General features: G+C 38.3%; 1 non-coding gene across 1 annotated transcript; it reads left to right on the top strand.

The window, feature by feature from the left end:
• Nucleotides 1-11,056: 11,056 nt before the first annotated feature.
• LOC142455639 (U2 spliceosomal RNA) lies at nt 11,057-11,246 on the top strand. Its single transcript, XR_012785815.1, has one exon. It is a non-coding gene; the product is annotated as a U2 spliceosomal RNA (small nuclear RNA).
• Nucleotides 11,247-14,510: the final 3,264 nt, after the last annotated feature.

Below are 14,510 nucleotides of genomic sequence, written 5' to 3'. Positions count from 1 at the left end.
AAAGAGTTGTTCAAAGGCACGTGCTCTCTTCCTTCAGTGTCATTTGAACTTCAGCTGAAATAAACCCATCCAATAAAATGCCTGCAGCCTCACTCTGCTATTTACCTGTTGGAGTTTCGCTCAGATCCCTGGTTTCTTTTGAGACCTTGCACTGAAGTTTTCATTTATCCTCTTTGTTCGCTGTCCAAGAGAGTATTTGGGAATGTGCATCATGTGACTGTATTCATACTATATGCTGGCCTGCTGCTTAGTGACATGAGATCGATTTCAAAGAAGTCTGTTGGCTGAGTTAGATGAGCCATGAAAGTCCAGTGTGGGAGAGCAAAGGGGAGGACCCGCACCAGAGAGCAAACTGGTTCACGGGCATCCAGAAATCCATGTTGCTTTTGTTTAAAAAAACAAAGCCCAAAAACCAAATCCATGGCTTTCTCTCATAATTTGGATCTTTTTAATAAGACGCACTATCTGAACTCAGTGATTTAGAATAATTGCTCACTGCTGTAGAAATGAGAAGGATATGTAGTTTGATGCCAATAAAAAAAACTATTTCCCTTTGGGAGTGATGCTCTTATTTTTGAGTTATTTTCTCTTGGCCTAGAATGTGGTGCTCAATTACTCCTGCTTCTGGGTCAGTTTTGTGTAAGGACAGACTGGTTAAAGTCCATCTCTGATGGCTGGCGGAGATAGGAGAGTGGCTAGAAAAAAAGAGGCCACCTCTTTGTCATCTGAAAATACATGCTCCTAAGTTTGGGTAATCTCAAAAGGATAAACACGTAAATGTTAGGATTTGAATGATCCCACCATATGAAAGTAGCTAAGGGATTCAGAATACTTTCTGAAAAGGAATACATCGCTGTTACTTAAGTCTAGCCTTTACAATCAAATAGCCCTGAATCCAAATCCCAGTTTTGCCTCTTATTAGCTTTGTGATTTTAAAGTTTATATAATCTACCTGAGGCACAGTGTTTTATTGCCGGAATTGGAATAATAATACAGCAAATATTTTTGCGGCAATCAAATGCAATTACGTATGGAAAGAGACTGTTCTGGGTTGAATAGCGTACTCCTGCTACCACCTCAAAAATCAAACCACTCAGAACTTCGGATTATGGAAAGAAAATATTAGCAGATGGACTAGTTGAAGGAAGATGAGGTCATACTGCATTCGAATTGGCCACAAATCCATTATGACTAATAAGAAGATAAGAGTAGAGACACGTAGCCCAAAGGAAGAAGAACGGCATAGAAGATGGAGGCAAAGGTGGGAGTGACGCAGCTCCGAGACAAGGAATGCCATAGATTGCTGGCAACCACCAGGAGCTAGGAGAGAGGCATAGGAAAGCCTCTCCCTCGGTGTCCTCAGATAGAAGGAACCCTACTTTTTGACTTTTCTCCTGAACTATGATAAAATCAATTTCTGCTGCATTAATCCACCTAGTAATTTTTTAGTGCAATTCAAGAAAATTAGTACAGAGGTGAGAAAGTTTTCCTCGTTGATTAATATTATTCTTCCCAAGACTTAGTATAGTTTATTTAACTAGAATTGACAAGAGGGAATGTTAAAGATAGGAGCAGGTTGTAGTTCAGAAGAGATAGTCACCTGATGAGTTGGGGGCCAAAGTGATAAGAGGCTTTCATTCTCATGAGCTCTGTTTAAAGCACCTTTCAACATCAGGGTTGCTGGTCTGAAAATAAAACAGAAGGTGGTAACTTGACCACGTACCCAGATAACAAAAGAAATTCCATTTTCCTGTTTTTCCTTCCTTCTGCATTGGACAAGTCATTTAACAAAGCCAGTCGATCTGGATTCAAACACCCTTGCTAGCTGTGTAACCTTAGTTAGGAAGTTGCTTAAATTTATCCATATAATAAAAGGGATATTAGGAGGTGGGGGAATGAGGAGCTGATGCCAGAGGCTTAAGTGGAGAGCAAATGTTTTGAGAATGATGAAGGCAATGAATGTACAAATGTGCTTTACACACTTAATGTATATATGGATTGTGTTGTTGTATGAGCCCCCAATAAAATGATTTTTAAAGGAATATTATCAAAGTGTCAACATCATTGTTATCTACCACATAAAGCTCATGTGTGAATTCAATAAGTTATCAGTGGAGTACTTACAAGACCTAGCACATAGACCTATTAAATTTCCATATATATCTGTAAAATGTGCGAATTTTGCCTTCTCCAAAATTCTTCCCAGAACTAATACTATCTGTCTTCTCTGCAGTGAAACGTTTCAAACATCTTGAATGATTGAATTTTTTACAGCCTCCTCTGTTCCTCTTTCCCCATCTATGCACATATCATTCAATATCATTCAAGTTTCGCAACTTCCTGCCTTAGCACTTGTCACAGAGCTGTCCAGATGGGGCATAGTTTGTCTAACTAGTTAAGTATCACAGATGTGTTTTTACTCGGAGTTCAGGGTTTTGAAATTAGGTGTTCATCGTTTCAGAGTCATATTGCATTAAGATATCAGCATTGTGTTTCTGCACCAAAAAGGGTCTCCAGAAGTTTTTCGCTGGAGCACAGTTGACACGAACATTTGAATTGTCATCACCCTAGAGAATTAGCATGGGATGTATATTCCACAGGACAATGGGAACATGTCGGGTGCAGCCACCCAGGCTGTCAGCCAAGATCAACAGCCCAAGGGTGTGATGGAAAGAAAACCTTCCAGAGTTAAGAGCCTCAATTTTGTCTTCCAGCCTTTTGTTCATGCCTGTGAGATCAGGATCTTGAACCTCGGAGGCTCAGTCTTCTCATCTATGAAATGAGGATAACAAAACCAGCTTCCTACATGGTTTGAAGAATTAATGGAGCAATGGGGCAGTATTGAAGGATGAAAGAGTAAGTTACTTCATAAACTATATGTACTCTGAATATGCTTTTAATTATTCTCTTTAGAATGCTGAAACATGGAAGGCCTTAATTTTTTGTGTCTTCCATAAAAGACAAGAACTTCATTTTTTCTTGTTTGACATTGTTATTGTAATTATTTTTTAACTAACCAAGTAGCTCAAAAAACACAAACTAGAATACAGTTAAAATGTTCCCTTTCTCCCCAACCCCAAAATTTCCAGCCACTCCTCAATAGATTATCCTACTACTCATTAAAAATTTTTAATTTAATATATATCATATCATTCCAAAATTCAATCACATCAAGGAGAATTGTACAATTTCTACCACCATCCATTTTCAAACATTCTTTTTCTACAGGGGCACTTAACATTATATCCCACAATCCCCACCACTGTACTCCTCTCCCCCCGAAATGCTTATTCTACATGCTGCCTCTATAGGTTCGTCAATCCTGGATTTCATATATCAAAGAATGGAAAAACATATAACACAGCTTCAGGAGGGTGACTTCCAGTGACATGACACCTCTGAGATACACCCTAATATGAACAAACAAAACAATACAAAAAAAAGTTTGGAAACCAGATCAGGCCCAGCATGCATCATAGGAGGATCAGCTGACAAAGTTTTAACTGTTTACGTCAGATTTACACAGTTGATTTTCTATTATACTCATTTCTCCAAAGCCCTCTGTTTAGTAGCCACCTTCCTCCCCTCCCTCAATTGTAGATAGATGGAATTCTCCGGAGACTTATTTCCTATGTAGTTCCACAAATGACTCTTGGGCTCCCACTGTCAACTGTAACCTTCTGTACACCGGATTCTCACAGTTTAGACTCTGATACCAGTCCCTCCTTCGACTTCAGATTATATGGTTCACCATCTTTAGTGACTGATGATGGTTTGCTTCTTTCATGTGAACTTAGATGACATCTCACTTAGAGGATTGCTTGTTAGACCTCAGACGCTATTTTATTTGCTAGCCAAGAACCATGTCCATTCTTCACCACATTTTGCTATAGCACCCATGTCTTTCTGTGTTTTCTTCCTGAGCGTGAGTATCAAGCAGGACCATGATGTAAAAACGAATTGTTCTTAAGTTGGAACTAGGATTTAGTGAGAGCCCAAAACCCATTTCTGGATCTATGGGATTTTTGTCTTTTAATTTGTTATTGCTTGGGGGTTAATTCATATGTCATATAATTCCATAGTTCAATCTCATTACCAGTTTTTATATGCGTTTTGAGAATGTTTGTATACATATGCAGGAAAAGATATTTGTACATTTCAGAATGCATTCTCCTTTGACCTACCCACTGTTAGCCATAAATGCAATGCATCATACACATTGTTCCTGTACTTGGCCTTTTCTCCTTAATATATTTTGAAGTAACTTCCATATTAGCAAATGAAATGTTTCTTTTTTATTTCTTTTTTAAAAATCATTTTATTGGGGGCTCATATGACTCTTATCACAATTCATCCATCCATCATTGTGTCAAGCACATTTGTACATCTGTTGCCATCATCATTCTCAAAACATTTTCTTTCTACTTGAGCCCTTGATATCAGCTCCTCATTTTCCTCCCTCCCTCTGCTACCCTTCCGGCCTCATGAACCCTTGATAATTTATAAATTACTATTATTTTGTCATGTCTTACACTGACTGAGGTCTCCCCTTTTCTTTCCTCTTTTCTCCTTTTTTTCTCTCTTCCTCTCCCTCTCTGTTTCTTCTCCTCCATCTCCTCCTCCTCCTTCTTGATTCTTTTCTTCACAATTGAATGAAATATTAAGTTGCTTCTAATTCTTGAAATCGCGAGTTATTTCATATGTCTGTGAATACACATAATTGTAGGAGAACTTTTTGGAATGATACTTGCTGAGCGAAAAGGCCTGTTGCTGCTGTTAAATGCAATCAAGTCGGTCCTGACCCACAGTAACCCTATGCCCAACTGAAGGAAACCGTGCCCGGTCCTGCACGGTCCTTACCATTGTCCTGTGTTTGAGCCCATTGTGACAGCCCCTGGAGCACTCCATCTCACGGAGGTGTTCCTCTTATTTGATGGCCTTCACATTGACAAGCATGATGTCCTTCTCCGGGCACTGACAGCTCCTGACAACATGTCCAAAATATGGAAAGGCGAAGTCTTGTCATCCCTGACTCTAAGGAACACTCTGACCATAAGTCTTTCAAGACGGGTTTATTTGTCCTTTCTGAAATCCATGGCACTTTCGATAGTCTTTGCCAGGACCATAATTCAAACACATCAACTCTTCTTTAGTCTTCGTATTCAATGATCAAATTTCACATTCATATGAGGCCATTGAAAATACCATAATTTTGGTATGTATTAAAAAGTTCATTCATGCTGTTTGTACTCATTTGCACTCCAAGCAAAATTCATCATAGTACCCATATCCCTTTGCTATTCTCAAATCCTGAAGATGTTGGCAATATGAGAGGAAAAATAGTAATTCAGTGTAGTTTCGAAGTGTGTGTGTGTGTGTGTTGTGGATGAGCTTTTTCATAAATGGACTCTGTCTAAGAACCATTTACTCATTGTCCTCACTTATCTAAAGGGTTAGGGTCCAAAGATTAGGTCATTATTTGAAAATAAATGTGACACAAAAATAGTGTGACCACATCGGATCACAAAATGCAGGGTCACTACATCGTTCATGCATGTTAAAACTGCCCAATTACACCATTACATAACTGCTAAAGCACTGAAATTTTTGGCCCAGCCAAAGAGACACATCACAATAAATATCACACCCAGTTTTATCCTTGCCTCATGTCTCAGCAGTCAGTACTGCCAGAAATATATCATTACTGTGCAAAATAATCAGATTGTATTCTCTGGAAGCGCTCACTCCTCTATGCCAAGAACTGTGGAAGACAGCTTACTGGGTCATCTCAATGGAAGAGATCCACATTTGTACCAATTCCAAGGAAAGGTGACCCATCAGAATGCGCAAACTATAGAACAGTATTGTTGATATCACATGCAAGTTAAATCATGGTGAAGATCATCCAAAAACAGTTGTAGAGGTACATTAATGGGGAGCTGACAGAGGTTAGGCCAGATCCAGAAGAGGATATGGAACAAAGGACGTCATTACTGATGTCAGATGGATCTTGGCTGAAAGCAGAGAATACCAGCAAGATATTTACTTGTGTTTCATTGACTATGCAAAGGCATTCAACTGATGAAACATAACAAACTATAGATAATCTTGAGAAGAATGAGAATTCCAGAACACTTCGTTGTGTACATTTGGAATTTGTACATGGATCAAATGATCGTTGTATGTATGGTACAAAGGCATACTGCATGGTTTAAAATCAGGAAAGGTGCATGATAGGGTTGCATTCTCTCACCATTCTTATTCAATCTGTATGCTGAACAAATCATCAGAGATGCTGGTTTGCATTAAGAAGAACATAGCATCAGGATGGGAGGAAGTCTTATTAATAACCTGCAATATGTACAAGACATGTTATTGCTGGCTGAAAGTAAGGGCTTGTAGCACTTTCCAATGATAATCAAGGGAGAAGTCTTTAGGATGGATTACAATTCAATGTAAAAAAACACCCTAATTTTCACAACTGGACAAATAGATAACATCGTGATAAATGGAGAAAAGATTGAAGTTGTCAAGGATTTTGCCTTGCTTGGATCCACAATCAATGCTCATGTAAGCAGTCATCAAGAGATCAAAATACATAAAGCATTATGTAAATCTGCACATGACATCTTAAATTATTGAAAAGCAAGGATATTAATTTGAGGACCAAGTTATGCCTGACCCAAGCCATGGTATTCTCCATTGCCCCATATGCATGTGAAAGTTGGACAGTGAATATGAAAGACAGAAAAAATCAATGCATTTGAATTGTGCTGCTGTTACAGAATCTTGAAAATACCGTGGACTGCTAAAAGGACAAACCAGTCCATCTTGGGAGCAGTATGACTAGAGGGCTCCTTGGAGACAAGGACAGCTAGACTTTGTCTAACATACTTTGGTCCTGTTGTCAGGAGAGACCTGTCCCTGGAGAAGAACTTCATGCTGAGTAAAATGGAGGACAGAGAAAAAGAGGAAGGCCTTTATCAAGATGGATTGACACAGGATAGATGCCCCCTCAGAGACACTGACAATAGTAGTATGAGAAGTGAGGGGGTGGGAGACATGGGGGGAGAGGGAGTTGGTAACATGGATGATGGTATAGCCCCACCCAATGGGACTGAACAACAGAACTGTATGGGAAGGGAAGGGATATACTGGAATGAGTAAACTATATCAATAAAAATATTACTCGAGAAAAAAGAGATTGATTGACATAGTGGATGCAGCAGTGGGCTCAGCCGTGAGAACAATATTGACTATGGCACCATGAGAACAATATGGCCTAACTATGGCACAGTGAGAACAATATTGACTATGGCACAGTGAGAACAATATGGACTGACTATGCACAGTGAGAACAATATGGACTGACTATGGCACGGTGAGAACAATATGGACTGACTATGGCACAGTGAGAACAATATGAACTGACTATGGCACGGTGAGAACAATATGGACTGACTATGGCACGGTGAGAACAATATGGACTATGCACAGTGATGTGCAGTGTTTCACTCTGTTGTGCATAGGGTCACTATGGGTTGCAACCAACTTGGTAGCACCTAAAAGCAACAACCTTACGTACGTGATAGAATTAGTAAAATATCTTTTTCTCAGTCTATCATTTACCTTTTTAATTTGTCTAGCGTGTGCGTGTGTGTGTGCATCTGTTTGTTGATCATGCATAATTTTTAAAATATTGATTTTATCAAATTTATCAATCTAATAACTAATATGGTATTAGTTTTAAGTCATCGTTAGAAATACATTTTCACCCCAAAATATATCTAATTAATTCTTTCATTCTTTTTCTGTAATCCTTTAATGAATTTCTTTTTTGCTTTAAAATAAGTGAGTGCTTTGCATGTGTGTGGTTGAGCCTTTTATATTTTTTCTCCCGATAACAAATTAATTATCATTCGTTGAGTACTTTTGTACCCACTGATATTAGGTTGCCTTTTTTATCAGATACTGATTTCTCATTTGTACAAGGCTAAGCCAAAAAGCACTCAGGTCGCTACAAATCACATACATCTTTATGAAAAAAAAATCACCATGTAAAGCTTTTATCTCTCAACACATCTTCCATTCTGTACATTACTGATGCCTTTAGTCCCACCACTCTCGCCCCTCCAGGGAGAATTGTGTACTCTGATTTACACTGTGCCGGAGCAGCAGTTTGGGTATCCCAGAGAGACCCAAATCATATTTTTAAGGGTCTTTAAAATGGAGGAACAAAAGGACTCTACAGGAGAAATATCAGAGACACAGGGTTGATGGGGTCAGGTTCTCAATGAAAGGCTCATAGACAGCCTTTACTACTCTTAAAAAATGAGCCAAAAAAAATTCAAGGACAAACAAATTCCTCAGCACAGCTTTTTAAAAACTTTTTCTCACCAATGCAATCTTCAATTTTCTTACAACTTCTTCATAATAAGTCCAATAATCAACTTGTGGCATCTGAGAAAATCTATCAAGACTACCCCTCCAAAATGTCAAATAGCAGATCCCACAACCTCTGGAGCTAATCTCTATGCCTTGGCTTTAACTAGCCCAGAAGACCCTCTCAGAACCCATTGGTTTGGTTAAACTGTTTCACTTCTTGTTGAAGACATGCTAATAAGACTAACCCAACTGTAGTACTGGGGGAACTTGTCTACAGCCACCCACTAATTTGTGAAACATGTTTAAACTCATTTTTCAAATTAACCTGTCCATTTAGGAATGAGAATCCTAGTAGCATTACTCTGGAACTTATCTTCATAACTGAGTTCATTTCAAGTTTTAGAAAGAGGTCTTCCAGCTGGTGAATCCACTAGAAAGGCTAATTCCACTGGTAAGGGAACAAGAATAAGCGTGACATCTGTCACCACAGCATGTCAATGCATGGTTCCATGAAAAATAATTCTGCCGTCACCCAAGAAACTGGTTATGGTCACAAAGTTGACTTTGTATAAATTATGTGATATTTGCCTGGGAAAATGTTATGCCTTTGATTTATGTGGTTTTTATACATTTCAAAATGCTTTGTATTTAAATATTTCACTTTAGCAAATCCAAGACATGCTTTCAAGAATAAGACAGTGAAATATTCTTTGAATCAATATTAGCATCTGTTATAGTTTAACATGAATGGAGCTCAAGACTTGGCTCTGCAACTTAAAAACTGTGAGAACAAAAGCAAGTCACTTGACTTTTCCAAACCTCACTTAAGCACATGGGCTGTATCAGTGTCATAGCATTTTGTGATAACTACATTACCAAAATTTTAATATAATTCAGTTTATTGTCATGGGCAGGAAATGGTGATGGAGAGATTTATGAAAGGACAATAACAGGAATATAGGGATATGGGGCCAAAACGTGCTCTGAAGGAACTGTCATTTTTCAAAAATGGATCACATTTTTAAAAAGAAAGACTAAAGATTTTTCAGTGTGTGGTCTGAATGAGACTCTTTCTGTCTCATTATAAAAGTTTTTAAAAATGAGTTCTGGCCTACATGTGAATTGGACTCAGCATCAGTTCCAATACACTGGATTCTTATTCTCTGCCTTATATTTTATCTCTAAATCTCCCAAAAATTCAAAACAATTTAATCATAACAACTCTATTCTTGATAGGTTTTATACCCTGTTCCCTCCTAGGTGCTTGATCTATATTACATTTTGTCCTTGTAAAAACTCTGTGAAGGAGTTACTTAGATCAGGTTCTTTTACTGCAGGCACAGAAGCCAGATTTCCTTATGTTAAGAACAAAAGGAGTTTATCTGAAGAACATGGGGAACTCACAGAATCCACTAATGGCTGGAGGGGAGCAGAGTTTGAAAGGAGAGGAAAGAATATTTAGAATCTGAAACACAGAAAATAATTAATGCCCTGTCATAATTTCCCCTATTTAACTTCAGGCCTTTAAGCCTACATAATGGCATTATTCTGCCTCAGATTCCAAAACCTAACAAAGAAAGGGTTAGTCTAGTAGATTGTATATGGCCATAGATTCTTGTAGTTCCATCAAAAGTTGGAGTCTCTTTTCTCATTACTCAATGCAGTGAGTTTGGTTTTCTTTGTTATTTTTTATGTTAAAGATGTTTTAGTCTATATGAAAGTGTTTAATGCTTTTTGTGCATAGAAAACTGCACTGTGTGCTAAAACAAACATTTCACTAACTAACATTAGGCACAAACGAACTGTGCTGAATTACATGTAAATTCAACTTCAAGACAGAAAAGGAAGGAACAGAAGAGAATTTCCCTTTGTAATCCAAGGACTGCTTGTACCTTTCATTTAAAAATAGTTAAAAGATGCAAAAGAAGTTCAAAATCGTATTCAAAGTTTCTGTATCCCACTCCTTCAATTTCCTCTTGTGATAAACGTGTACACATCATGGTAGGCTACCAAATCAGATAGAATTTGAGCCAGATTTATCTGGCTCCAAGATTCTCTTCTTCTTCATGTACCCTCAGTCTCAGAGTTGTACTTACTGCCCGCACTAGTAAGGAGAGGTGTTCTTTAATCCAAAGTGTGTTTCCTACCCTGGTCTGCTAGCAAGAAATGCGGAGTGAGGCCCGGGCTCACAATACAAACCCAGTGGGATGACAATCTGCCTCTCCAACTGGGGGTACTTTCTGCTCAGCTCCAAAATTAACCTCTTCCTTAAATCCTTTCAAGCTGAAAAGATGGGTCCTTTCTGTTCTTTAGGTAGCTGGTACACACCTTGTATCATTTTTACTTATTTGAGTTTTAACTAGACTGTTAGGTTATCAAGACGAGCAGGCATTTCATTTAATTTTTCTAATCCCAGAATTTAGCTGATGCTCAACAAATACATGCTGGCTCAACAAGGAAGGGATTTAATGATACATCTATTTAATAACACTTCTGTCATTTTCTCATAGTGTGGTGGCTGGTGTGTTGCTGTGAGTCTGGCAGCTTTGTCACCAGTTTTTCAAATACCAACAGGGTCACCCCAAATTAACTGGCTCCCAAAGAGCCTCCATATTTAGAACAGACTACGAAGAAGGAATAGGCTGTCCACATCTAAAGAACTGCCCGCCGCATCGCATCTCGGCCTTCGGGCTAAGAACTAGTTAGTATCTGTTCTTATCAGATTAATATCTGGTATGTCCTCTATCTGAGGACAATATATTGAATGGATTTTTTGAATTGGGAGATGGAATAGGAGCTTTCTCTGTCCACTCCACTCATCGACTTGGTATTGCAGTACTTCCAGGAACAGTGCACAAAAAAAGAAAAAAGAATTGCCGGCCAAAAAAACCTTAGACACATAACTGACACATCATCAGATACTGTAAAACCTCATGAAAAGAAACAGAATATAGTCGGAGAAAGTGCCAGAACATGAGCACTCAGGTTGGAAGGCCTTCAAAATATGACTGAGGAAGGGCTGCCTTTTCAAAGAAAAGTTGACCATAATGACGTGGATGAGGAAAGTCTCTGGGAGAAACGCCCTCTGGACCTTTATTTGCTGATGGAATACATGTCGGAGTGAAAGGAAGCCGCTATGGACATCAATTAATAACCAGATCTTGGAATGTATGAAGTATGAATCTAGGAAAATCAGAAGTTGCCAAAAATGAGATGGAATGCATAAATCAACAGTCTAGTCTTTAGTGAGCTAAAACAAATGAGTGCTGGCCATGTTGAATTTGAAGACCACATGGTTTACTACGCTGGGAATGGTACAATCAAGAGGAAACTTTGCATTCATACTCAAGAAAGACATTTCAAGATTGATGTTGTAGGACAATGCTGTCTGTGGTAGGATAATAGCAATCCATAGCAGTCCATACAACAATTAACGATTATTGAAACGTGTACAGTAGCCACCAAAGCTAGTTGGACAATTCTACTGATGTCAACACTCTGGCATTGATCAAATGTGTAAACAACATGCATTGATAATTATTGTGGATGGGCATGCAAAAGTTGGAAACAAAGAGGAAAGAATAGTAGTTGAAAACTATGGTCCTGCATGAAATGATACAGAATGAAAATGGGGGTCTCAGCTCTGGGTCTCCAAGAATAGTGTTTACCCAACTGGATGTCTATGAGATTCACTCTGAGCCTTGTGAAATGGAGATTCTGGATCAATTATTTTTAGAGTTAGACCTCAGATTCTGCATTTCTAACAAACTCTCTAAGGTGCCAATTTTGCTAATTTATGGGTTGCAGTTGAAGAGTATAAGCCGAATGAACACAAGAGGTAAGAATGTTAGCAATATATAAACGTTTAAAAACATCAGAAACCTTGCAACACATTTATCTCAGGGCAGATGGATTTGTTTTTGGAATTCTTGATGGCTGGTTTGCCAATTTTGTTGCCTAATAGAATTTGCATCAGTTGTAGGTTGAGAAATGGGAGTGCTTGTTTTCTTTGCCATTTCCCCCACAGACTGTTCTGGGCAGGGGCTTTGGGAAGTCAGCCAAAAATCACTTGAAATTTCATAAAGTCAGCATTAAAAAATAACAATGGATGAATGGTTATCTATTGTTTTTCTATCAGCATCCTGTGCTAAAGCACATATTTGGCCATTCGATCCAATTTCTAAACTGCATTAAGAAACCTTGGACACATTGACATTAGTTTTAACTTGAAGGACATCAGATATTTCTAACCTATTCTGCTTATGTGATTTAATAGAGATAACAGACTTGTCTGAACACTGATTGATTGCTTAACAATGTCTTTGATACTGTAACAGAGAAAGAATTCAAAGCCCCTGTCCACAAAAAGCTTGCGCTCAAAGTGAAGAGCTATTAACCAGTACAGAAAAATTCATCGTGAACAGTAAAACAGACATTAATTCCATGATGAATTATATGGCAAAGGCTTGCTAAAATTCCAGTGACTTGAAAGAAATTTATCTTTTAGAATTTTAGAGTTTCATGAAACATCATTGGAGCTACTCTGAAATATCATAAAACTAAGACTGTGAGTCATGTGCAAAGAAGTTTGCTTAGCTACATGGGTAAGTTATCCAGAGTAATAACTGGTTTGCGGTGGTTGCGCTGCATTCTATTGCACTGTTGTGGTTGATTTTCGTCCTTCATGCCATAGGTAACTGTGTCACCACTTCTTGGTATTGATAAGATCAGAGGATAATTATCATTACTTTCCCAGTTACCTAAGTTGATTTACCTTCACTTGAAACAGAGTTGCTTCATCGCATTAGCCTTTAAGCAAAAGGGAATAAATCACCTAGGGAGTAGTGAGTATCTGTTCCAGTTGATGGGAAAAAATGTGAATTGTTAATGGTGATGATTGGACAATATGGTGAACATATTGAATTTCCCCAAAGTGTACGTGTAAAACTTGCTGAAATGGCATCTGTTCTGTTGTCTATAAATTTACCCTAATTGAAATACAGTAATAATTAATTAGTTATTTAAAGAGCAAGGATGTCACTTTGAGGACTAAGGTGCCTCTAACTCAAACCCTAGTATTTCCAATTACCTCATACTTATTTCAATCACCTCATATTTGTGAAAGCTGGATAATGATTTATAAAGTCTGCATCAAAATCAATGCATTTGAAGTATGGAGCTAGCAAAGAATATTGAAAGAAAGTATTATGGGCTGCCAGAAGAATAACAAATCTGTCTTGATATAAGTACAGCCAGAATGCTTCTTGGAATGGCTAGGTACTTTGGACATGTTATCAGAAGAGACAAGTCGCTGGAAAAGGACATCAAGCTTGGTAAAGTGGGGAGTCAACACAGGAGGAAGACCCTCAACAAGATGGTTTGACATAGTGGCCGCAACTATGGGCTCAAACATTATGGCAATTGTGAAGAGAGTGTATGTACTGTACATAAGGTCATTATGAGTGAGAACCAACTCGGTGTCACCTAAGACCAACAGCAGCATATATGACACATTTACGGTTTTCATCGTAGAACAGTGGTGAATTAAATAACTTTAAATCCTTTCCAGATATCATGAACATCCCACAAAGAGTGTCGGCGGTGGTTTCCTTCTAGCATGCTCATATCCCTCCCAAAGTCTGTTTCCTTTGGTTTGTAAACCTATCTTGATTTTTTTCTTTATAACAGTAGTCTCAAAACATTGAAAGTACCATGGACTGCCAAAAGAATAAGCAAATCTGTTTTGGAAGAAGTACAGCCATTCTGCTCCTTAGAGGCAAAGATGACAAGATTGGGTCTCACGTGTTTAGGACAGGTTTTGAGGAGAGACCAGTCCCAGGAGAGCATCCTGCTTGGTAAAGTAGAGGGACAGCAAAAATGAGAGATATCTTTGACAAGATGGATTGGCACCGTAGCTCTTCAGACATGGACTCAAACATTAAAAAAAATTGTGAGGATGGTGGTGGACCAGAGTTTTGTTCTGTTGTGCGTAGGGTCGCTGAGTCAGAACAAACTTGACAGAATCTAAAAACAACAACAATTTCATTCTGCATATTATTCACTGCATCCATTCATGCCATGTGGTGATTTACAAGCTCATTACTCTTTGGTGATGCATAGTATTC

The sequence above is a fragment of the Tenrec ecaudatus genome, chromosome 8, assembly GCF_050624435.1.
Source record: "Tenrec ecaudatus isolate mTenEca1 chromosome 8, mTenEca1.hap1, whole genome shotgun sequence".
Classification (NCBI taxonomy): domain Eukaryota; kingdom Metazoa; phylum Chordata; class Mammalia; order Afrosoricida; family Tenrecidae; genus Tenrec; species Tenrec ecaudatus.
The sequence above is the reverse complement of the archived record's forward strand: the minus strand, read 5'-3'. Positions and strand labels throughout refer to the sequence as shown.